This window comes from Nilaparvata lugens, chromosome 1, assembly GCF_014356525.2.
Source record: "Nilaparvata lugens isolate BPH chromosome 1, ASM1435652v1, whole genome shotgun sequence".
NCBI lineage: Eukaryota > Metazoa > Arthropoda > Insecta > Hemiptera > Delphacidae > Nilaparvata > Nilaparvata lugens.
This window is the reverse complement of record NC_052504.1, coordinates 82830471-82858264: the sequence shown is the minus strand read 5'-3', so window position 1 is coordinate 82858264 and position 27794 is coordinate 82830471. Positions and strand designations below refer to the sequence as shown.

At 35.0% G+C, this 27794-nt stretch overlaps 1 protein-coding gene across 3 annotated transcripts in view; it reads left to right on the top strand.

The window, feature by feature from the left end:
- LOC111060303 (potassium voltage-gated channel protein Shaw) overlaps window positions 1-27794 on the top strand; it is a 153323-nt gene that overhangs the window by 65670 nt on the left and 59859 nt on the right. For all 3 annotated transcript variants that reach the window (XM_039445333.1, XM_039445338.1, XM_039445343.1), the window contains exon 2: window positions 26897-26979. The gene's annotated coding sequence lies outside the window, so the exon portion shown is untranslated. The remainder of the gene's footprint in view (window positions 1-26896; window positions 26980-27794) is intronic.

Below are 27794 nucleotides of genomic sequence, written 5' to 3'. Positions count from 1 at the left end.
ATCCTTTCATTGAGTTCACATGTAACCGTATCTAACCTTTCCGATAATCCTGCCGTAACTTTATCTTGACTTTCTTTTTGTAGGGTTATCATTGCTTTTAACTCTTCCCTATGACTCTCTACTTTAGTTTCAATATTATCCAACCGTTGTTCTACTGATTTTATAGCGCCTGTGGTCTCTTTCATGCCCTGTTCCACTGTCTGTTTATTTTCCTCTTTTACTGTAGCAATCTCCTTTTTAATTTCCTGCATCATACTATCCATTGTTTTTTGTAACATAATGTTGAAAGTGCTACTCGTTTGTTCCATTATTACCTTTTGAAGCGGATCTAGTTCTGTGGTTGAAAACATACTCTGTTTGCCCAGGTGTGACTCGGCCTCCGGCGATGCGGGTTCTGCAGACTGCTCCTCGCCCCCTTCAAAATTGATCTCTACTATCCGTTGATTCAATGGTGTGTCAGCGGCGTCGATTCGAGTGGAGGATAGAGGTTGCAGACCTGGTGGATCGAAAATTATCGACCCGACGCTTCCTGGTTCCCTTTCTCGTGGCGTATTGGCATCTACCGTGGTGGGGTTTGATGTGCTCGGAGTCGACAAAGTGGGATCTGTGCAACCGCCGTACATATATGAAACTTCAGAGTTTGCGGGAGTGTGATTCATTATGTCAAATGTGATAAATGCTAATTAAACAGTGATAAAAATGATAAGCGAAAATGCTTAAAAAAGAGACACAACCGGGACTTACAGTGAACAGTGATGTGTAATGTGTTTGGATACTCTTACAACCAGGTATTTATACTTAAGTTTTTTACAATGCTCTAGCGCCCTCAATGTTTTGTTGATTTATTCTTGGCTAGTTTACAGGCTGCGACTTATTTTCCAACCGGCTTAAACACCTAATATATTTTTGACTAGAAAGTAATAGCAGTTTAGGCTTATAAAATATAATCTCTCTCTATAAACATGTAATTTTTCACAGTACTAATAATATAAAATTTTCTTTAAAACATATAATTACTCTCTATTTAAAGCTCTTGTTTCCCCAAAAAGTAATACAAATATTCCTTCGCCAGTTTTCCTCACAACTCGTATAAGTTATCTATAATTTTCACTATGGTTATTGACCTAATTTCAAGTAATTATTCAATGAGCTTGGCTCTCATCATCAGTCCCACGTTGGCACGACATGTATTTATGTCACGTTATTCTTTATATAAAATAACGATTAGCCTCCTGCTTGGCATCAGTCGGTAAAGCATGAGATTTAATATAATTAGGGCGTGGTTTTCTAATAGTATTCAGTCTTAAAAAAAATCTTGATAGGCCTAGATATGGGCTTCTCCAATAACTCTTGTAATTCAATAATAATAAATATATATATATAAATGATACTTATACTATAGAGATGAGGAATATAAAATAAATTGCACACCATGAAAATTTTACACATATATTGTACAAATAATGCAAAGATCAGTCGAGGCAAAAAATATATATAGAGCGATAAAAAATATAATATAAAAATAGAACAATATTTGAAATCAATAAAAATATCACAGGCTAACTTTATATTCTAGATTTATGGCACGAATCATTACCATGTGCCTTTATCTTGAAATCATATGCAATCTTTGGCATGTAGCTGTGACATGTACTTGCTAATACTTGTCGGCTTGGATAATTCAATCATAAATATGTGCTCTAAGATCAGCTTGATAAATTAGCCACTAATAATCCAAATATATCTATATATTAAAATCTCTAGTATTTAGTAGATTTATTTGTATCGAATATATATTTTTATCTCAGGGTGCAAGATTCGGCACCTGACGGAATAGGTAGAGCCATTCATCTAGTGAATTAGAACTATGATAAATTATCGCAAATTGTATTGCAAAAATTAAATATTGTATGCATACGTTTGATAGCCTAGATTTCGTACTTCTTTGATTAAATAGAAATTTCTAAAATATTGATCTATATATTTTTCTTTCAATTAAATACCTTTAATACTAATTTTTACTTGCGCAAGTATTACTCTTATTAATTTCTTAATTTATAATAACCCTTTCGGCGAGCTAGCTTTGATCATCAGATTATTTCGAAGCACTAGGGCGCCCATCACTAAATTCAAATTTAAATCACTCACGTGTCGAAAATCTTCTTGTAAGCCGCCGATGTCGATCCAACTCCATGCGGTCCGGGAATATGGTAGCCGGAATCGTCTCCTCCAGGGGTTATAAATTTAATAAAAATGAAAAATGACTTCTGCTTCACAATAGCATCACGAAGTCTTTTAAGAAATTTAATAATTTACTTTAACTTTAATTTTTACAAAATTATTAATAAGGTACTTCGCTCTAAAATATTTGGGGTCCTCTTATGGTGGCATCTGGCTGGCGAGTGCTGGTTCTTCCTTCTCAAGTTTTACAGATCCTCTTTCCGACTTTCAAATTAGCATAAAATTTAAATATCTCAATCCTCCGCCATTAAATTCAAATAGATCTTACAAAAAATGCCAAGATATTGCTTAGATTATATGATTAATAATTTCTTTGCATTCGAGCCATATTGATAACATAGATTACACAAATTTTTACACGAAATCTATTATAAATGAATAAATAAATGAAAATCAAAAATCACCAGTTCTCAAGCTATTAGAAAACTCCATGGAACCTCATTGTATAGTTGTGAAACTATTCAATTTCATACGCAGTTTAATCATATTTGCGATACTATAATAACCGGATAGTATGGTATGAATTAGTATCAAAGACAAAAATAATCAGAGTTAAATATCTCTACTCTATGTTTGAGTATAGTATAAGTATAGGATGAGTAAGTAACCAGAGAGTATAGAATTATAGTATTGTATTCATACTATACTCTCTGTTTGTAACACTCCCCTTCAGTTGAGTCTATGATAAATTTTAACTGTTTTCGTACATGATAATGCTTTTTCATCAATCTCATTCAATAGTTTTTTTATACGTTTTATTGATATGATTAAAGTGTGCATTCAACCTATTTCTGTTTCAGCTATTCGCAAAATGTTATGAAAATATCACCCAAAATCAGCTTCCATATACTGGCAGAATTACGAGTTAGATTGAAAAACTCTTGACCAATCAGGAAAGAGTCGACAGTAAATTAGTTATCCAGCAATTGCTGCCACGTATTGGCAGAATTTAGAGTTGATTGCATTTCATTGACCCATCAGTGGAGAGTAGGCGGAGTCGAGAATGAATTTGTCTTCCAACAAGAGCTGCGACCTATTGACAGAGATGTGCTTTAGATACATTTCGAGTTGTCAATTATTCTCGAATTCACTTGTTATTGGTTACTTCTTGTTACCAAAACTCGTATGGTATTTTGGAAAAAGGGAAAGAGGTATGAGAAGATGTTCAAGAAGTAGAAGAGTATACCTGGATTATACAAATGAGAACAATGGGGAATTTTTTCTCTAAATTAAAATTTTCTCTAAACTATTTAACTGTAAGCTACTTATGGAGAGCTGATATAAATAATATATCTCTGACTTCTAACGCGGTTAGTGAGATCAAACACAATCTGTCAGTACTTGTTTAATGGAAATCATTGATTCTATCTATGAGGAATGCTGACAGATTCAAGTGGACTCTACAACACTGAACAAATATCCAATAAACAAGTGATTGAGCAAAGCAAGATGAATAACATGAAGTGACTTAGTTGACTGGCTCAGGTCTGGTATCAGGAATTTTCAATGGCTGATCAGTTCCAGACATTATCTAATCACTGTTATTAGACAGCCGGGACCGACGACTTCACATGTCCATGTAGAAAACACGATAATTAGCTATTGGGATAGTTTTCAAATTAGAATACTGGAGAAGCAAGATTATGAAAACAATTATCAGCATCAATATCAAATGATTTGAAGATGAATCTTGTAAAGGTTGTTTTAATTAATTTATTAAATTCTAATTATTGACTCACCTCACGGCCTCCTGACGTGTGTGCCCAAAGAGCCAGCTTGGGTTGATACAAAAAGGCTACCGTAGATGTGTCTAGAACTCAGCCTTACAAGATAAATTATACTAACTTGAAACTTTTATAGAGACCAGATCACTTGTATCGGATATGCGGTTTTGTTGCTCAAACATGATTAAAGGAAACTCAAGATAAATTTGATTTGTATGTGACTAAGGATTCGCTTCACTATTATTTATCTTAAGGTGCAAACAGAACAAGTTAGTGGCGGTCTAGATCGATGCCAGTAGATAGCTATGGAATGATTAAAACATTTGGAGTCTATCTATAATCTATTATAATTCTGATGTTCATCTAAAATAGATCTCAGTTATTAGATTGAATTGAATTTATTTATTTGTGAAAACAAATTATGAGAAAGCTTCACAATAAATAAATATAAGCTAGTGCACTGATTATAAATAGACTCCAAATGTTCTTATCATATCAAACCTATAGAAGAGCGCTAGTGGGCTGATAACTTAATTTTGATCTGACGGTTCTGTTTGTACCCTTAGTTACATTATAGTCCTTCACATTGGATGCAAATTAAATGAAATACGTATAAAATAATAATATCGTTGAAGATTGTGAGATCTTGATGAACTCCAGTTTTTAACATGGAAATAATTATATCGAGTAAGTGTGGTATAACTAGCAAAAATACTACGAAAAACGTTCGGAAACCAGTGAAAATTCTTCACTATTATTTTTCCCTGTCGAAAAGCTCGGGTCTCAATACTCGAGATACGAACCGCAATCCATCATACTAGATTGCCAACTATAATGGAAGGAAAACACTATTCATCACAGATTTGAACTCCAACGCTCCAACTCCCAATTTACCCAATTCGAATGTGTTTATAGTTCTAGAAGTTCGTTTGCCGGCATTATTTCTCCATCATCATATCCTCTATTATACCACACAAATATGATAGAATCGTCGAAAATGTGAATTATTGATTTGTTTAAAATGATTCTTTCTCCAGTATTGCAATATATCCATCTACCGTAACTGCTTGCAGTTGAGATTTCGGTTTTTGTACAAGATTATCGCACAAATATTTCCATAGTGACTCCATGTAGAGCATTCCTTGTTTCAAATAATAGTGGGCTAGTAGGTCAGAAATTTCTAATTCTATATACAGTGTATGATCCGTTAGTTTGCATTATATGAACTTTTCATAACTTCTTTACTTCTTATACACGTACGGGATAGGAAATTCACGAATCATCACGTCTGAACTACTGGACTGATCAAGGCTGTACGGTACACCTTTTTATTTTTATTTAAATTGGATAATCTTTTTCAATATAATTGTTAAGATCATTATAAGAGTGAGAAAACGTGGCAACTTAAATTTTTAAGTGGTCTAATAAGCGAGTTATGGGTTGTTGAAGTGCTAAACACCATTTCTTTCCAGATTATAAACGGTTTCGAATTTTCATTGGAGTTTCTTTTTAATACATTCAGTATATCATTGGCTTTGTTCTAATATGCGTTTTTCGCGATTAATGCCAAAATAAACATGTTATCGAGTTTACAAAAATGTTACTTTTTTATTTATGATCGATATGGGGAATAAAATGTTTTAGTTTGGAAAGATACATTTTTTGAATTTTTAAGAGAAGTTCTAATAATATAGTCGAAAATAATATAGTTGAAATTTTGCATATGAATTCTTAATTTGCCGAGGATGTTTATAGGCCTGCTCTAAATTCTTAATATTCCAGTAGGTCAAGTATTCATTTTGTCAAGTTTTTAATTAGAATATTGATGAGCAGGGGTTACCTGCTAGTCTTTGATAAGATTTGATAGATCTTATATTACATATTATTTCCTATGAAAAGATCTCAATAGATCCTTATAGAATAAAATAATGATCTATACAAAAATATACATAATCCATAATTTTCTGTAATAGAATTTTCCCTGTTTTTAATAATTTATGGGAAATTAAATCTTTTAAGATTGATATCGATATTTTTCTTTTAAACATCAATTCTCTTCTAGGATTGCGTGACGCATAATAATGTTTCAACCTCTATTCATTGTGCTTTTATAAGACTTATTCAACGGGGTTTCGTGTAAGTAGGATACACAAAACTTTCTTCAGAAGTGGTCCAAATTATTTGCGTGAATGTCAAAACTGGAAGAAAAATAGTTGACAGTAGTTTGTGCGAAGTTGAGTGCTGCTGCTGCTGACCACAGTAGTTGTTTGGTCGAAGTTTGACGGTCGGTGAGAATGCGTCCAGCTGTGTGAGTCACGCGCCCGTCGCGCCGTATGTCATACGGTATTACAGTTCACAGTAACTTGCCGGATGATTCTATTGATTTAAATGCTGCTCTCTGTTGCTGTAGTTGAGAATGGCGCATGCGTAGCACACACTACTCCTCAGTAGAGCACCCTTTCAGCGCGAGCCAACAGTGTTCTCACTACTACACTGGCACTACGGTTGCCTCACTGCCTCACTGCCTCACTGCCACACTAACGGCTAGCCAACGAGATTGCCACGCTGCGGTGGCCGTGCGTTCCACCCACCTCCCACCCACCCCAACAAACACTCAAGCAGCTCTCCCCAACTGCGAAACTTTTCCACCCTCCTTCGTCGAATAGGATTTTCAAACAAGATTTTCTGATTAAATTTGCAAGGGGAAAAGATTCGCGGAAATTTAGTGGAAATCCATTCGAAAACATCATAACCTGTCTACCAACTAGAAATTACTATCTTAAAACTCTTCACAAATGTAACAATTTTTTCAGATACTCATGCGACCATCGAGTCATGAAAGATGATTATAATTATTTCACTTAAAGTCATAACTCCGAGGAAAAAGCACTCCCCTAAAATGTGAGTGAATAAATAGTTTTGAGCACATAATAAAACTTCACTCAGAAACTCTTGTAGAAATTCATCCTCATGAATAAAATTCCAATTGCAGTTCACTGTCATTACAGATCCAACCCTATAGTAATATTCACTTTGAAATATATGCATTCCATTCCATAAGGAACGCTCTCCATTCGAACAATGCTGATGTTTTGTGCTGAATAATGGTTAGTCTACTGTAGTAAATTCTATCATATTCCCTATGGTTTAATCTTCTATATGGTAGAAACAGCAATGAGAATAAAAAAGTCTACTCATAGTGTATCTCTATGGTAATTATAGTCTTGTACTAGTAGAAGTGAGCCTGGTTATAGTTTTTCAATGGAGCATTTTTGTTTCTCCATTTTCGTATGGATTTTTAATCAATCATTCGAAGATATTGAAAAATTGATATAGATTTCTAAAGCCTACTGACGATCGAAGCTTACTGACGTCTCGTTCTCTTGTTCGTTTGAATTTTTTTTAAATCTCTCCAAATTCAAACAAATAATACAGAGGTGAACACTCACATCAATAAAACAGTACACGTATTTATGTAGATCGGTTGTGGCGGGTAGAACCGTCTTATCGTACAAATGGGATTAGCTTAGTGCTTTCGGATTTTCCGTTGAAACAGTGTCAGCTTGAGGCAGTTCTCCTGGAAGTTAGTTATGATAGTCAAATTCATATCGCAGCGGTTCGGAACCCACCGAGGATATTGTTTGTACAGTCTCCCATCATCCCTGCATTCACTCACTCATGAGGCTTCAATTGACTTCAATACGCATACAATAAGCACATCAACTCACCAAAAGATAATAATTATAATTCAATGGAATGGAATTGGGGTTCTTGAACACTTTACGAGTATATCCTTTCCTCAGTTGTTTCCATGCTTAAGATTTTTTGTTAACTTGAAATGTTGAGAATAATTCTGATTTAAAACAAGTTCCATCCAAATGACAGAGTGAAGGCACAGAAGCATTGAATTTGTTTGTAACATCACAGATACAAACTTGTCTGTGGTAATAGTTGATGAACAACCTAGATTCCAGTTCAAGAAATGGTGTTTATTTTTGTGTCTGCTGTATCTAAAGCCTTCTTATTTGCATTGAACAGAATTAAATTATTGCAAAGCCAGAAGGGAACTCAGAACACTTTTTCAGACTTTTCATGAGAAGGGAAGCTTTTATTACTACATGAAAATATCATCCCCAAGTAGTTGATGAATCTTGTAAGTTGCTCGGAGAAACTTTCTAAAAGCACGGATGAGAGAGGCGACTTCCGTCTTTCATCACATCATTTGACTGACCTGTATGAAGCTGATGAAAACTTTTCTTACACCTTGAAACTTTTCTCAACCTCAACAATTTCATCAGGCTCCCCAAGTATTAATGATATCATTTCTATCATCGTTCATGCTTTATATTATTATTTCAAACTTGAGCCTCAACATTTTCCCATTCAATGGCTGATGTGACTGATAACCTAATAAAACATTCAATCTATGAAGTTACTTAAGTTCTAAAGGGCCCAAAGAGATTGACAGAAATGAAAGAAATAAAGTGAAAAATATAGTGATGAAGAAGAGAGAGAGCGGGATAACTTTTATAAAAGCTCATTGGCTTGAGAAAGTTATCCATTTCCCTCTTTCCAGCTTGTGAAGCACAGTATTTCACTTCGGAGATTGGGCGGATCATTCAATCTTTTCTCTCCCTTATTCAGAGTCATCTTACATTAGTTTTAGCTAGACTTATCTAGGTGTTAGCTACCTTACTTTTATTCAGTTAGTCTTATCTGAGCTACCTTCATATTCTGACCCTTCTTAATTACAATTAATAATCCCAATTAGTTTCTTTCTTAGCATAGAATTTTCTTATTAGTTATACGCTTATATCTTATCTTTATAGAAACACAATAGAGGTACTTATCCTCATTTTATGCCAAAAAGCTTCTTGACAAAATACATATACTTTATAAAGATGTGTTTTTGCATACGTCCAAAATGTTTGAAAGAATAAATAAGATCTCATCGGATGAAAATAAAAGTTATATTATCAGTAGCAAGATTATCAAATTGACAGAGATAGACAAGAGCTAACGGTATAAATAAGATAAGGCAGACCTCAGATACTGCAATTATTAGTTACAACCTTCATGATTTTGAAGGATTTAATTTCCTGAGTTCATATTCTAATGAGGGAGTTATTGTGATTAATCGAGCTATTGCAAGAAATGTATTCATACTATACTATAATTTGCGATAATAATATAATTTGCGAAATTGTTATCCTAGTTATCCTAATTATTCTAGTATCCTAGTTGTTATCCTTGTTATTTTTTAATAATAGTTGGCCTCCACATCACCCCTTACAGCCAACCCGTTCCACCACATGGCGCCAAGTGACTAGTGAGTATATTATGCTTAGGCTATTTGCGTGCAATAGAACGGCAAAAGTGGCCTATAACAAGTTATCCTAGTTATCCTAGTTATTCTAGTTATCCTATTATCCTAGTTGAGTATACTATACTAGTTGAGTTTAATAGACGTGCAGTTGTGGAGTATACGATACTTGAATCGCGTAGTTTGAGCGTCAGTAACACATGCTGCGTCGCTATCAAGTCGCTTCACCGCGACTTACTAGTACTGTTCGCACCTTTAGAATGAGTGGATGAGATTAGAGAATAGAATGAGAGATCACAAAGGAAAGGCGGGAGCCGTGAGAAGTGGAGAAGCATCACATAGCATGAGGTCACGGCGCTTCCCACAACGTTTTCTTGTGGGATATGTGGTTACTTCATCGTCGACAGCCACGGAACAGTGTTGACGTTAATCAATCTAATTCCGGCCACGATGCGTTCGATTTGAAATGTATTACACCTTGAAGGTGGTTTACGGTTCGCTAATTGAATAAAAATGCTGAGGAGAGCATTAAATTATGTAATATGAATGCAATTGTATACTCACCTTAGTGAATTAATTGCTTTGTCCTCTCCTCATAGCACAAATCCTCATGGATTTGAAGCTATGTGTTTGGGCTCAGATGGTCTGAACGCATTCAAATCAAAACTATTCTTATAAGGATTTGTCACATAGGAAAAACATCCCTGTTCTCTTTTCAGACGCTGCGAAATATCCACAATCGTTTTTTTCCACTCTTGATATTCTAATATGATCAAGACACTATTGGAATTTTTACTCTATATTTCAATATTTGCAATAATTATATATTGAAGAAAATATATTCTTCTGAGAGGACAGTTCAGAAGAAATTACAAACGTCTTTGTCCTGTAGGACTTCCTATTACCGTTTTCATAAGTTGTGAGTTGCGATTTTCATTCTCATACTTAGGGCCTATGTTTGTTTAGTTATGCTTGATTGTGATTTTTAGATGAGATTAAATTATACATAAATATGTTAAAGTATGTATTCCTTAAATTACTTAATCAGAAATTACTTTTATTGAAAGTGTGTTTTTCATGTAAAAACTATATTATTTCTTGATTCCTCGGTTTGAAATCAAGATTTTGAAATCTCTTCAACCCACACTCTTCTTCAACCCTACTCCACAAGCCAATAGGCAGAAGAAGTTTTGGTAGAACGAGGAAGAGATGGACGCCGGAACAGGCTTGATAGACAAATCCATGACGACGATTATGATGATAGTGTCACTCTAATGCCTCATCAAATGTGTTGTCCCTTAAATGACTCTATAATCAAGTTCCACTGATGATAAAACATTTGCTACTCCCTTCACATAACATTGCAATCTTGACCATTCAGATTAAACGCATCCAGCATGAGATGAGATATGATATCTATTCTGGTTTCTGGCCCATGCAATCAAGTTCTCACCTGTCACAATGAATGGGCCATAGTTTGCACGGAGCTTTGCTGATGAGATTTCCGAAGTGTTGCATGATGTAGCCTGGCTTACTTTTGTACTCGTCATTTCTTGTTCAACGACTACCGAGTAGGTCTTGGGATCGAAACATTCACAAGATGGCAATGCCCTGGCAGAAACTGTTCGCCGCAGGTGCTGCATATTTTCGCTCCACAGCAGCCTGCTTTGCATTGATTTTTGAATGTAAAATAAGCCAGATCCTGGATTCCATGTGAAAAGGGAGTTCAGCATAGGATAAAAGGTGCAGGATAAGATTGGGGAAGAATGGAACTAGAAATAATATTGTACATAAGAGGAATTTCATGGTAGCTACTGATTCAATTACAGATAATTGTGAGTGGTATTTCATTGGAGCAGCCTGAATGAGAGTTATTGTTGGCTTAGGTAAGGAATAATAGAATTATACATTCATCCTCCTTCCAATTCATGATATTGAAAATTCAATAAAATATTCCAGAACTAGTAGTTCTATGTAGCTCTAGGAGTTCGAAATCAAAGATACCTTCTCCACACTTTCTTTTATTATGCTAATTTGAACTCTGAGATTGAAATGGAATTAAATTGGAACCTGCATTTAGAGATGTTGCAAAAATACCGAAACATAATACAAAATCTAAGCAGAGAAGATGTCAACCAGTATACCAATAAAGAACATTTCTACTGAGCCAAACTACACATGTGATATCAAATATCAATCCAGAGTTTATTAGGAATTCTCTTTGACATTTGTTGCTTGTGTGGTCCGATGATGGATAGAAGATTCTTGAATACTAAGAAATGACGTCACTGTATGATATTCGATGTTCATTCATCAAGATTAATAAAATAAAAATCCTGAACTAGTAGAATAGGTATTCGACTTGAGGATGAATAAGCTGTGTATTTTTAGGAACTTTCCCTTTTTATGGGATTTTATTGATTGACACGATCATTCAAAGCAAAACGTTTCTCGTTTCAATCTCTATTTTACAGATATGTTTAGTTTTTCCAGATTGATCTCTACAGTTTAGCAGGTTTGACGCCTAGTGAGATCGTACTCCCCAGGATTTAAGAACATAAATCTTAGAAAGTGAGCTTAGTCAGAAAGTAGTAGGTTTTAATGGAATTTGAAAAGTCAACATTGTGATACAGAGACAGAGAATACAAGACTTGAGCTTTTAGGAGAGTGATCCTCGTCAAGTGACTTGTGCATCCAGAGATTAATTATGATAAGAAAAAAGACAAGGGATCGATTTGGCCCTGACCACTAGATCTACCCGCTTTGGTAATCAATCTTCTGCAGGAGAGAGACAGAGAGCATGAGGAGAGAGACAGAGAGCATGTAGGAAATGAAAATGTAAACAGCTTTCCAGTGCTTGGCAGAAAGGACATCAATCTTTGTCTCCTTGTTATCCTTCATCTGTGAATTCTAAATATGCTCTCAATGACAAAAGTGAACGCACTACCAGGATATCGTATGACATCAAGGCTACTTGCGAAAACAACGCATTCTCTCTTCCGCTCACATCTCTTGCAAACTGGACGGGGCTTTTTCAAATACTGTGATCACAAAATATTCTTCCAGATTGAACATTTTCCAATTGACCAGTATCCATAGATTGAATCTTTTACTGTCAACATGAAGTTGAGGTCCAGAGAACCAACAAATCGAGAACAGCAAAATCCACTTGAATGAAAGTAGTATATGGATGAGAAGATTATATTCCAAAGCAACAGTGATTGTATGTTCATAATTTTTCGGAAATGATTGGAAAGATCATAATAATTCAATGATATATCCAATAAATATTATGAAACACCCTTCTCTATTAAGTGAAGTATGAAGCTCTTACAAGAAAATCTTATATATTTTGACTGGATAATATTGTGATCGATGATTCGCAATCATTAAAATGGAAATAGCCACTATTTTCCAACATGTGGAAATCTAAGAATTAGTCAAGATAAACCACTACCTCCGTAAACAAAACCGTAGTACATTCTGGTGACGTCAGCACAGCTAGGGCTCCTACACCAATAAAAACACTAGCTGAAATAGATCAGCTGAAATCAACGAATTTTTATTGGTGTAGGAGCCCTACCTGTGCTGACGTCACACGAATGCACTACGTCTTTGTTTACGGAGGTAGTGGATGAACACGGATTCAGTTCATCTAGTTCCATGCACATGGCTTGAAATTTCAGGGTTGGTGGACCAAGGAAGTGACTTAGCAATTAATTTAGTAAGGCAAGTGTACACCCTTATGATTATTTGTTATTTCAAAAAATTCTTTGCTCCTTTAAATTATAATAGTTTGTGAAATAAATTAATTGTTCGATTGAATCAAAAACGTAATTGAAATTATCCATGCAGTTTGAATGAAAATGAACTGTACTAAAATGTATAAGCTTTTAGTTCTTAGTGTTCTCCAACTGGGCACCCGGGGGCCATCTCCAAGTTTCAGTACTTTAAAAGTCTCCAAATTCAAATCAAATGGGTCTTGAATTAGATTGATTAACGACAACTTTGATACTCGGCTGTCAACGATGAAGTAACCACACAACCCACAAGAAAACGCTGTGTGAAGCCTCGTGACCTCATGCTATGTGATGCGTCTCCACTTCTCAGGCGGAAGCTGCTTTCCTTTCCCAATCATTCACTCCAACAGAGCTCACCAGAAACCCCATTTCATTGTATTTTTCGATCAAGCATAAATATTTGGAAAGATTTTCGGAAAATGATTCAACCCAGTATAAATGAATTGATGAAATTCTATATAGCAAGTCATATATTTTGGACTCAAAATTAGTCAACACTTATAAAGTGATAAACATAACCTATTTTTGGACAATTTCTTTCCAAATTTTGGGAAGAAACAGTTTCGGGCTTTAAGCCAGTTTTTCCTTCCCCAATAATTATTCATAGTTGAGAATGATATTGTAACTATCAATGTATATAGTTTCTACATTGGCAAAAATATTTTGAAAAAATATTTTTGCCAATGTTTATATTTTTAAAAAATTATTTCCAAATATTTTCTACTACATTGAAGCCTCATAAATTGAACAGGGCTTCCTGTTGAGCAACGGAGTAACTCATCGAATGAAATCGACTCTGTATTTTCAATAAAAACTAGAGCCTTATTGATCGAGATCTGACTGGTTAAGAGACATGAGGTATTATAACTATGACGTTTCATGCAGTTACAAAGTTTCTTTATCAATCGGATGAATTAGATAACCATTGTTTTTTATAATAATTGATTGTGATGATGGGTAATCTATTCAAATTGAATCTTGATTCCATTAGAAAAAAATGAATATGAGGCTCCTCTATATCGAGTCAAGACACATCTAATCAAACACAATTCATTACTGAAGTATTGCCAAGATAATTTAATGTGCTGGTACCATTTCTACGGATGCATGCACAGAGCGAGCGATTTAATAATCAATTAGTGAAAGATTTATGTGCTTCACTGATTGGTTTCGTTAAGACTGCTACTTGATTAGAGGTTTTTTCTCATCAGCGTGAAACAGAATCTTGTGGAAAGAGAACTGAGAGAGCCAAATGGGAAACCAATACTGGAGGAGGCGAAATGGATAATAATATGGCATAGGGTTCCCAGAGGATCGGTCTTTTCACTAGATAACAAGATTTCTCTTCCATCTCGTATCCTGATCTTTCCAGCTGGTCTTATTTTCTATTTTGTTCCAAGCTCGATGTGCATCTTGGCTGTATCTCAATACGTTTTCTGTAGCCAACTCAGGTATGACGCTAATTGAAACAAGCTTGGCTGAGCTCGGATTGAATTTGTGATGAGTCATAAATCATTGATGAGTGATCCAATTTCGTTGGATATCGCGAAACAGAATGCATTAGGATATTTTAATTATTCAGAATGATCGGAAAGTGCCTTCATTTAAAAAGTTAGTTGAGATGACTGCAGATTTCATACATCCAAGTTTTCAGAGCGATCAAAGTATGCGGCTTTATCCTCCCATAATTCAACTCAAAATGAATAATCTTCAAAAATCATCACTCTATACTTCATAAATTGGAATTATCTCGACCAGAATAAACATTGTAGTTCATGAATAACTAAATAAAGAATACGGTACGCATGAAAATTCTTTATGGAAGTTCAATTGAAATCAATTTAGTCAATGTAACCAAAGTGCATAGGTGGTTGGTTTTAGATCACACCATCGAGTCCAGTTATGTGGTTGTGCGCCACACCAAAGTGGATGAATAACCCAAGAATGAATAATCTTAAAAATCATTACTTTAATACCTCATAAATTGGAATTATCTCGACCAGAATAAGCTTTGTAGTTCATGAATAACTGAATAAAAGATACGTATGGAAATTCAAATCAAATCAAGTTTTATTCAATGACAACATTTACATAACAAATTCCTTTACACAAATGATATTACAGATCATTGAGTACATTACTGTATGCTTAAGAAAATTCTTGTCTGCAAACAGGAGTGATATATATTCAGAACTCAACTGAAAATGCTTATATATGAAATTCTTCACGGAAGTTCATTTGAAATTAATTTATTCCATAATCATCAATATAATATAGCTCAGCTTATAGGTATTGTTGACGCAACCAATGTGTATAGGCAGTCGTTTCTAGATCACAGTGTCGATTTCAGTTATAAGTTAGTGACCCAACCCAATTGAAAAAGTTGTTAGTGTTAGGAAAAGCCCTGCCTTTCATTTATAAATTAACAATGCTACTTCCTAGCATCTGACTTCTCACATTTGAACATTGCACAATTCTATAAGTTTCTCTTCAAATTTCCCGTGAAATGAAGTGTGAGGTGAAGTCATTCCATTCAATTATTCTAGTTGATCGAAGACTCACTGAATTGAAAGTATCTCAATACTACTCTATTAAGTGTGAACTCAATTACACACTAAATCAGTAGTCAAGTAGTAATTGACTAGGCATATTACACGGTGACAGAGATGTCTTCTATTAATGGCGAAACTGATATCCATACAATTACTGATGAGAAGTTATATACGGGCTATAAATTATAATTCTCACTAAGTTTTCTTTCTAGGGCTACTGAAATGATTGAAACTCGATAAACGTTATCAAGTTTTCTGATAAGGTAAAAGTGAATGGTATATGAAATAACTTTTATTTTTTCTTTGAAAATTATTTCACAAGAAATTATCATCCAAGAAACTCCTCATTATAGCTCTATAATAGTACATAATATCATAGCATGTAGCCCACTCATTAAAATTGTTTGGAGAGCTTGCAAGTGGTGTAAGTACCGACGTGATAGCTTAATGAACCGAGAACCGATTGCCAACTCTGTGTAATGAATGAATGCTCAAGACGGAGAAATAATATGGCTGGAAGTGCCTCCCTTCTATTTGTAGGTTATCAGTTTCAGACCGAAAATTATGGAGAAAAGAACATTAAAAGGGCAAGTCACGCTCAACGCAGAACGAATTCCTTTCTGGAAGCCAGTCTCCCCGCCAGCCCGCCCATCTGGAATCAACATCTGCAACTTGAATTCGTTCCAACTTTAGTGTGGCAAGAGGTGAAAAACTTTTATTCTCAATTAAATTGCAATTATTAGACCCAGTCGTTGGCAGGAGCAAGTTGTCACCATCAATTCATCCCTCTTTTTGAACTGTTTGACTTCTGCTCTCAAGTTGTGAGTTCGACTATACGTGGTTTCACTTTGTAGAATATAGTTTTTTTGCCTCCATCAGGATAAACCTGATTCGATAATAATCGATATCTCCTGATAACTATTCTCCCGATCAAACTTCCAGTGGTACATGATTCCAACATTGCTCAAATCAAGACCGTGTGCAGTGAACTTCACTCAGGTCATTCATTACTTGCATGTACATTGTCGATGAATCTGTCTCTTCATATCAATCTCTATCTCTTTAAGTTGCCTAGAGAGAACCTAGAGCTCTCACTCCGCCCTTAAGAAAGGCAATTATTCAATTAGATTCTTCCTGTTATCATAATAGAATGAATATAAATTATTGTTTCAATTTGTTATTATTCTACCTTCTGTAGATGATATACATAGGATTTGAAACCCGTCAGGTCAACTTATCAAGCTTACATATTATCATTCATAACATACATCACCTTCAGTGCAATTTGTCTACAAGCGGAGAGTGAGCAGGTGGCTGCTCTGCATCGGTTCAGATGCTGCGGAGGCTCTTCTACATTCTCCATATAGATGAATATTTCTAGTTCTGAACACAAAATACCATTCAAATATTACACATAGTACCAAGCTTATAAAGCTATATTACTCCCAACTCAGCCCTTTAACCGCAGTCGAGCTGACACTTTTATTTTATTTATTTATTGTTTTTTTTCTATCTTTAGTTTTAAAATTTATTATTATAATAAAATCTCTTATTATTCTTTTAAATTTATTTATTATTCATAGTTTGTGATTTATTTTATTATATTGCTAGTTTTTGCCCTCTGTCTGATAATTTGCGAGTTCTCCCTGCACACAAATCATCCAGGCAGGGAGAATTTATTCATGTAATTTATTACACTTTTATATTTTGTGAATATGTAATACTCTATGAATAAATCAATTTGAATTTGAATTTGAATAATGACTGGGAGTTGTGTATTTTATGGCAGATAAATTGTTGTGGATGACTATACCCCAAAATGTACTGTATCAATAATTCAAGTAGTAATTGAAGTAGTTGGAATAATCCATTTCTGAGCTGAGTGCGAATGATAATAACAGCTAATTATTTATTCATACACTGTTTTGTGAAAAGCTAACAAAAGATTTCTCCATCTCCGTCACAATCAATATTTTGTATAGCAGAGACTTCCTGCTACAATATGAATATGCTAATTTTTATTCCTATCTAGGTTGCTATCTTCTAATCTGATTTATTCATGAGAATGATAATATTTTGTTCCCAAATACATAGTTGAGAATGAAAAATAAGAAAAAAGATTTTCTATCAATGATAGGAATGAGTAATTATATCATACTAAATTGAAACAGGGTGGATAATCAATCATTCATCAACCTCATGCTAAGCAACCTCAACGTTAGTAGACAGAGTTAGTTTATCTACTAACTTTGATGCAACCTGAGTGAGATCAACTGATTTGAGACAATTGATCTTGGTTGGGGCAGGACCAGACTAAAGAACTAAAGTTATCTAGTTGGTCTTGGTTGGGGTAGCTTATAAAGAGAAGCAGGAATTGTAAAATTCATCAATAAGCAGCAAGATGCATATTCCAGAAGAAATAGAATGCGATTTTCTCATCTACATGGAATCTTCAGTTCCTATTTTCAATTCCTTTCTCTATGATGTTTTCTTATTGAGCTTGGAATTTTCCTCCGCTGCTCTGAATTCTCAGTTCACCGGAACTTTGAAATTATTGATTGAGCGACTTTCCACTTTTTATGCCCGAGGATAAACAAAAATTCTCAGAAAGCTCATCCACCATGTAGGCTATTCCACTGCAGCCGAATTTGTCGTTGGTCGTGGAAGTTTGGGGGAAAAATGTTTGCTAGAAAGAGAGAGGAAAAGAAACTGGCCCTGCGAGTAGCTTGAATAGGAATTCTGTTCTCGGGGATCGCTCAGGGGGCATTCCTTTTTCTGTGCGCCAGACAGGGAGGGAGATTAGAAGGGAGCATCACAAAGGACGAGGACGAAGGATAGAATTCTAAATAATAGCCGGACAGAAGCGAGCCGAAGAGGCTTGTAGGACCGTTCAAACGAAACCCATTAAATTCTACAAAGATATCATAAAATATTCCATTTCTAACTGTGAATAAGCAAGTAAACTAGTGGTGGCCAACGAATACCTTGCCAGTACGGTGCTCTTTTATTAATCCACTGCCTCTGCACTCTTGTTTGAACCAAATGCTACTTGAATGTTTGATCTGGTGGGCAATTAACAGATTACTGGAACTATACTAAACAGGCTACTCACTTCTAGATTCAACATATCTAGTGATATTTTCTCAATATGAAAATATACAATATTTTAAAAAACTTGTTTGTGATGAATATGAATCGGGATAATAAAGAATAATAATTTGTTCAATATAAATAAGAATTGTGCAATAAAATGGATGTGATCATATCCTCTCACTGGAATTGATCTAGAATCTAGATGGCTCTAGATGGTTCATCTAATCGTAAATATCTAATTGAATATTATGTTAATTCACGGGACGTTTTGTCAATAATATTATTACTTTTTTGTTATAACTCATTTGCGAAGCTCTTATGACTACATACATGCTTAGTGTACGTTTCCGAATACTCATGGAAAGAGATGAAATTTGTTGAAACATAATTTGAAAATTATGTTTAATTATGACACATCCTTGAGGTACAACCAGAACAGTCAGGTCAAAATGTAGATTGCAGCTCGCTAGCGTTTCTCTATATCTATATTATCTATTTTTTCTGTCGTATATCAATGACTCCGAATGCTTTGATCATTGCACAGCTGTTCAGTGGCATACATCGATCTTCACCGCGACTTACTTGTTCTGCTCGCACCTTAATTTCAATAAAATAAGGGTTGATGAATTCGACAATTTATCATGGAGAGATGCACGTCTTCTATGATTGGTGAGGTGAGTGGATTAAAATGCAAATGATGGTTGAATGAGTGTGTCGCTCATGAGGGGCAGAGGCGGCGAAGGCAGCGTTGGAGGCGGCGGTGGAGGCGGCTCAGGATTCCAATTCAGTGATTGAATGTGGCTGGATAGGATGAGTGGATGCCAGAGACAATTAATTCCGATAGAAAATTGGGTCAAATCAATTGGTCTGGCGTCGGAAGATGGATGCGACTCGGAAGAACAAACAGATGGAAGAATTTTGTGATTAGTACAGCGGATGGCAGAGACTAAGTGGACGAATTTGGTTGGCAGACAAATGGCAGGATAGTAATCAGTTTAATGCCTGCAAGCAAGTGCCTCTGGTTCCGGCAGCCGACCTCTGGGTCGCTCCATTCATTGTTCGACAAAATTCATCTCGGATGGTAACAAGACTGCACGCCAGAAGGTGCAAGAATGGAAAAATTGAGGGGATTTTCAGCCGTAGCTGGAAAGCTGACATTCAACATCGTTATTCACAGCCAGCCCTCCAATTTCGAGCGAGAGCCATTCTGTGACAATAAATCATCAATCTCGCACCTCACAAGTCTTGTTGCTAAAATCTCAGCTCTCCGCTTGCTACCCATTTTATGAGCTATTGATTGGTTTTGTTCAATTTTCCTTCTTTCCAGCAGAGTATCGTGAGAGAAATTCCACTTTTGAAATACTTCCAAATCATTATTCATTCATTATTCATTATTCATCCAAATCTAACTCTTCAGTAAATATCTCAAATCAACCTGAATCAACTCGACGCTCAAAATAAATCTAGTATAGATTGGAGTGAGAAGGATTGAAAAGAGATTCCATTCTGATATCCCTAAATCTAAAGATTTGAACAAATAATACATAGACTACAATGACAAGATGAATAATTTTCTTCATTCCTCAAAAAAATCTATCACATCATTTTATGATCCTTATCTATCATATCACATCATTTTGGGATTCTTATCATGCTGAATATTCTGATTCTCTTGAAAAAGTTCAAAATAAAATCCTTCGCTACCTGTATTTTGAAAAATTTGGCCACTATCCCTATTTTGCATATCCCACTTCACAGATCAGAAGCATGTTCAAAATTCAGAAATTAAAGTCCAGGCGTATTCTCCAAGCCATCTTACAATTATATAAAGTAGTTAATGGTCTTAAACAGCATCCTTTTCACCTGGAAAGATTGGGCTTCTATGTGCCGACTGTTTCTCGTGGGAGGTATTTTTCGTTTTTTATACCAAGATCTTGAACGTTGCAAGATTATAACTCACCCATCAATCGATCAATGAGACTTTTCAACTCAGTATCTCGTGATATCGATCTCTTCAATCCGTCTTTGAATGCCTTTATTGAATCATGCTCTATATTACTGGAATATTAAATCTTTTGTCAATTTTTAACTTTAAGCACTATCTCTCTCCTCTCTTCTTGTGCTATCTATCTCTTTACCTTACTTCTTCTCTATTTTATTATTTTCTTTGTAATTTTGTTCAGTTTAATTAGTCAACTCTTTTTTCTTATTCATATTGTACTTATTTCTATTTCTCTTCTTATTTTAATCAAACTTATTTATATTGTACAATACAAATATAATGATGTGAATAATTAGTATTTTATTTTAACTTTTGTGTAGTTGAGAAGTTGATATTGTGGTAATTATTCATATTGAATGAAAAAGACTAAGAAATTGACAAGAACCACATATTTATTGATACTTAGAAAGACCGGTTTCGGTTATTACACCATTGTCAATCTCTGATAAACAGTTTATTAGATAATAGTTGAGTGTAATAACCGAAACCGGTCTTTCTAAGTATCAATAAATCTGTGGTTTTTGACAATTTATTAGTATTTTTCATTCAATATTTTATTTTAAGATTTAGCATGTAGTTCTGAAGTTTTTTTTTAATTTCTGTATAAATTGTTTTTTTTCCTCTTCTGTATTATTTTGTATGGAGTGCGGTTTAGGGCGGTGTGCCTGTCGCATCTACACTGATTCACTACATTCATTACAATGTATCTTTTTTCCAATAAATTGAAATTGAAATTTTCACCCAGCACACCCTATTACTATCCATTAGAATACTCAGTTATACGTAATTCTTTAATAGTGTTGGATAATATTTTCATGAACATTGCAGCTCTCTCTTGGCACAGTTAGTTGGATCAGTATGATCATGAGTTTAGAAGCTCAGAGCTAACTGAACAGTATGTACACTTGCATGTTTAATACTGATAACATTCAAGTTTTCCCATCCATTGAAAATTTGTAGAATGCAAGATGAGATTCTTCTTCTCTGATTCGTTAAATCCAACATAATGATGCATTAGCATTATTCATATCTCATATTGATTGATGAATGGACGATTAAAAGAGATGTTACCCTAAAACTTCTCAAGTACTCAGAATTACTTTGCAATGGATAACAATAACAATGTCAGTTCAATTTTGGAGATGTCTATTGCCTTGGAGCAGAATTCAATTATTCTGCTAGTCACAGTAACTCGCGAACACTGCCTCACCAACTTGGATATCCTTTGTTACCCCTGTTCGACAAAGAAAGTTTCCAAACAATAAGGAAAGACAATCAACAGCATGTTGTACTCAATAGAAAGTTCTTCTACGCAATATTTCATCATCTTATTGTTTATCAAGCCGGAGTTTCCAAAACTCCACAGTTACAACTGTGGCTTCATTTTTCTGCGGATAATTCATAATAAAAGCTTTCTCATCAGCTCTCCCGCCTCACACCTAGATTCATGTCTCACTCAGTCACTCAGCTACCAGACCAGAGACCAGAAGCTCTAATTTACATTTTGGCATCAACTGGCATTTTGACGTCTCCCTACAACTCGGCGCAACGTCACAGTCTGAATATAAACAATGGCGGCACTGTTTCCATTCTCAAGTTGTTTAAAACTGACTAAACAAATGGGGCTTCATCCCAATCCGAGTGACATTCCAAACTTGAGAAGATGAAGTATCTGAGAGTTGTGAACAAATAAAATAGGTTATAAGAGTAATGATGGAACGTCGTTGGAAAATCACCCTTGACAGTTTCAGTCAATCACAGACTACAGGTGAATAAGACAAGTTTCCAGTACATTACTTATTCCTCTGTAGAATCCTTAGTGCATCCTTAGTGAATGAGAGTCTCTTGACATTGCGTAGCCTTTCATAATTATTTTGATTATACCTTATTATCAGATAAGCAAATTGATTATATTATCTAATTGTAGAGCTTAACCTATCCTAAATATTGTCATCAAATATCGAGCACTGGATTACTCGACATGATTCAACAAAAACGATTGATATCAAGTACTAAATTGATTATTAGACGATCTCAGCTTGTGATTCTTTGACCATTGGTCGATTACAATAAATTGAGCTTAAGAAAAGGCTGTCATTAACTCAATGATGCTCCATTACTATGTTAACTATCAACACATTGGCTATCTTTTAATAACTTACTGAGTAGGCTAATAAGCATAATTTGATAACTTACTAAGTTGGCTGAGTAAAGGTAATTTTGGATTATCATTTTCAAAATTGATAAAGTTGAAGTACCTCATTCCAAGAACTGGAGAGAAGTAGCTTCTTTCCAATAAAGTACCTTATTCCAAAAACTGAAAAAAATAGAAATACCTTTTTCCAATAAAGTACCTCATTCTAAAAACTGAAAAAAATAGAAATACCTTTTTCCAATAAAGTACCTCATTCTAAAAATTATTTCCGATGAGCTTACAAGAATCGTTCCTTACACATGTAGAAGCGTTGTTCAAGGAATTAAAATTCAATATTTAATTGCTAAAGTATCATATATGAAGATGCAACAGTTCATCATAAATTGGAGCGGCTTTTCTTGGAATGAATAGAATTAGCTCATTCTTCAATCTGCATCACTCCAATTGCATTGAGACACTCGGTTGTGATCCTTACGAGATCCATGAAGATCCTCCAAATTTGATTTGATTGGAAATATCACCCTTCATTATAATCAAACGTTACCATAGCTGTACCAATAGTACCAATTCATAGCACATGTTGAAAAAAGTAGAATATGTAGTTCATAGAGCCCCGCACAAACACATCGATTTTTGTTCGTACGGTATTTTTCCGTCCTTATAAATTCTATTAGATCGAACAGATGATGTTTATCAAGTTCAGTTTAATTTGATAAAATTCATAAGGACGGCAAAATATCGTACGAACAAAAATCGATGTGTGTTTGTGTGTGTGCGTGCGGGGCTTCAGGGTAATCTTATTCGAGTTCCATATTTTGTTTATTGAGTATAACCATTCATCGAACTATTCAATCAATTTAGAATTAATCATCTTTTCTGTAGTTATTCAGTTTTTCCGGTATAGTGCAGACTTGTACCACGATCAAATCGTCTTCATCTACATTGTATAATACAGTATTCCTCATGTACATTACAAATATAGATTCATTATCAGCTTCTAGTTTAATTGACCGTCTTTGTTTATGATGAAATCAACATATCAGTTATAATTCCACTTTGACATTGGCTTCGTTATTTATTCATCATCCATCACGAATTATACATTAATAAATGAATATCAAAGACTGGCTAAAGTATTCGAAAACTCGGCTCCTGTACTCGGAAAACTTCTGTATTTTGATACAGAATATAAAGTCAAACAATTTTGTTCTATGGGTGATGCCCACATGAGCTCATAAAGAATAGTAGAGTATTTATTAGAGATCTTTATTAGGGTAGGTCTGAGCATTATTCATTAGCATCTCTGCAGTTCCAATAATAATTGTACAAATAAGTAGACTACTCAAGAACACAAAACCACCTTAGATCATCGGTATTGAGTCGCTACAAGTTTCCAGTCTGGTCCAATATCTTTATAAATTACTAGCTACTAGAATTAACTTGTAATCTTCGACCCCCTTTATTAGCACTTGAACCTGTGCCAACCTCATTCATGCCCAAATACCCTTTCAGATGGAGTCGAACAGTGACGTATTGTAATGCGCAGATTAGTGTGCATGTTTTAGTACGGAGCAATCACTGTTTTGCCTATAAAATGGTCGTATTTTGACTGTCTAATTGGCATGCAGGCCGGTCGGAGCGAGTCTGCCCTCTGCCCACAGAGCTTGTTGTCGGCCTATCCAAAAGCACTTAGCACCCTCCAAGGCGTGTCTGGTTCACCCCTTCCGTACCCTGGACCCCCTTCAGTCCCTCTTCCGTCCCCCCTGGACCTCTGCTCTGTCCCCTGCCTGTCCCTGCTTTTATCCCACTCGCTGTCAGCTCACTGCTCCCATTGTTCAACAGTTGCAACAATGCTGCAAACAATCCGATAATAGATGGACAAATTCTATTAATTCAATGCTTCAATACAGCTGTAACGTTGGACAACCTGTACAATTTGTATGATAATGATACCATTACTGTAAAATGTTATAGTCGTTTCTGGGAACAATAATGCTTTCCACGATTGATTTGTTGATATATTTTATAGTATAAATACTGTAAAGGTTTCATGTTGATTTGTTAATTTTGATGTCATGTATGACAATACACAATTCGTTGAGATAATAACTTGACTTATTTCTCATGCAAATCAGAATAATATATGTTCTGAATCTTCTATAAGAATAAGATGACATGTGGTTGGAAGATTCAACTGTTTTTGATAGTATACATTTCTAGATCCTTCACAAACTGTTAAAATGTTTTGTAAAATTCTTTACAAAATGTTAGCAGTTCTGATTTTCACTTCACTATGATTTCAACGATACTTGAGAAAGCTTGTAAGATTATGAGAGCATAATGTTCTTACAATAAATGACTTTTTCTACCGTTGAAATAATGAATACAGTTCAGGTACTACAATTATTAATGGAGTTGATGAAAATCATGTTCTTGTAACCTTCTCTTTAATTTCACAAAAAGTTTGGATATATTTGTGGAGAGGCCCAAAAATTGATCAGATGCGATCGGGAAGCTCTTACATCAGACCTGAGCCAGGTTACTCGATATCATTTTGTTATTATTATTTGTATAGTGTCGGTCGAATTGAGACTCTGTTCATAATATTATTTTTTGTTCGATCAATAATATCGTTGATTAATAATTTGGGATTGAAAGATTTCACGTGCATTGAAAAAATGAATAATCATACAAAGAAAGCTGTATTACACCCTGACAAAATTTTGGCAAAGCACTTGATTGTCGCATATATGGATTTGTGCACCCGTATTAGCGTTTTTCAGTTGAGAAATAGTATTATTCTAGAGAAATAAATCTCATATCATGACTACCGATTTTTACGATAATAATATTGAAATCAATCTCAATCAATCTTGAAAGTTTTATGAGATATATATAGCACAAAATAGGTAGTTAGACTACTGTCTACTCGTTAACATATTTTCCCCAAAGGAAAAAATCAGATTCATCCCTAATGTCTCTTTTCAACACATACGTTCAAGTTTTCAAATTAATGTCTTGTCATTACTGGAGTAAGATTTATTTTAATAATAACTGATTCTTAGACTGTGTCACAAATCTGCCAGGGAAGAGCGGAATATTGGAAGCGCACTCCAGCTGACAGAAAGGTAGATTTATGGCAGCGTCTACAATTGAGTACTCGGCAGGTACAGGTCATATATCACTCTTCAAGGCTCTTCAGCTCTCTACGCAGGGGTTCACTCAGATACACTCCCTGGCAAATCTTCATAAGCTACTTCGGTAACTCTAACTAAATAATATGAGCACTGCTTCACTGCAAGGCCTAGCTGCTTGGAAAAGCGATATATGCCCTACACCAGAGAAATGGACATCTACTTCCCAATCATGTGGAAAAATCGATTTACAATCCCAATCAGATTTCCAAATACCCTACTTTCATTATTGGTATTCTAGTATTTCTGGTTCAATCATTTCCTGGTGTAATGTTGAAAGGAAAGGACATGATACGTGTTCCAGGATTGAAAAGTATATTATTAAGTACAATTCCAAAAAATTGCATTGAGAATGAGGTGGTCGATATAGTAGACGATTGAATGATTTATCATCAATATACGCACAATGAGCCGACGAATAGAATGATTATTCTCACTGCAAAGACACTACTGCCTTTGAGCTGGAGTGATAACTCGCAATAGACATTGTTCGAAATGGGTACTATCATATAGAAAAGATAGCATAAAAAGATATTTCATGGTATGGGGCGTTTATGTTGCAAATTACACTGTAAACTCAAGCCGAAATTTCTAGTGAAGCTATGTGACGCTGGTAGTCTCTCATACTGTGACTTACTCACACTCTCACCTCAACAAAACGGTAATAATAGACAGTAGTAAACAGGTTGTGTTAACAAGAAATCGGCTTGAAATTTGGAACATAAACGATCTATATCATGGGATATCTCTCTTTTCTCTATGGTACTATGGTCTTAATGGGATAATTCATCAATGTTATTTTTTTGTTTCAGGAGGACTTGTGGGGGCAAAAATGCCCCCGGGGGCGGAGACCTCCACTTCAGAATGCCCCCTGCCAGCGCACATCCTATATCCGGTATGTAAGGACTAATACCTAGTAAATAGAAATATAGTACTGGTATCACACTATCCACCTCATATTGTAGAATATTTATTCAATATTATATTATGCTTTTGTAGCTGGATTACAAAAACAAGGCTTCACCATCTAGCATTCTAAGGCTCTACAATCAATGATTTTTTAGTTCGTTCGTGCGAATTATTAAGCCTGTAGACTGATATTGGAATAGTAATTATGATATTGGTTTCTGTACTAAGAGTAAAGATATTAATAAACTATTCTCATTATGGAGTATGATTCTCAAAACGACATCTCAAAAACCTCTTTCAGCGGAAATTATGTACTGGAGGAGGGGTTTAGGATTAAAGTTGCTGGATCGAATCAGGAATGAAATCATAAGAGAGAAAATGAGCGCAAAAACACAATAATGGATGTCATTGGAGAGAACCAATTAAAATTGTATGGACACATGTGCAGAATGAATGAAGAAAGACTACCTTTGAAAGTATGGAATTGGGTACCAGCGACCAGAAATAGGCGGAAGACCAAGAAAGAAATGGGTATCAAATGTCCAAATTGAAATGTAGAGTAGAGGTCTCTTTGAAGGAGACGGGATAAACAAGGAAAGATGGCGATTAGGGTGCGAGAAGCGACATAACTGAAGTTGCAAAAACTCGCTATATATTTATATGGAGTATGATCTATTCAGAATAAATTCAGTATGAATTTCAGTGTTAATATTCTATTTTTAAAATTATATGCAATGTTAATTATAACTCAATCTTTATATACTCTCAGTAGCTCATGACTTTCATTTCTGTGTATTTTTT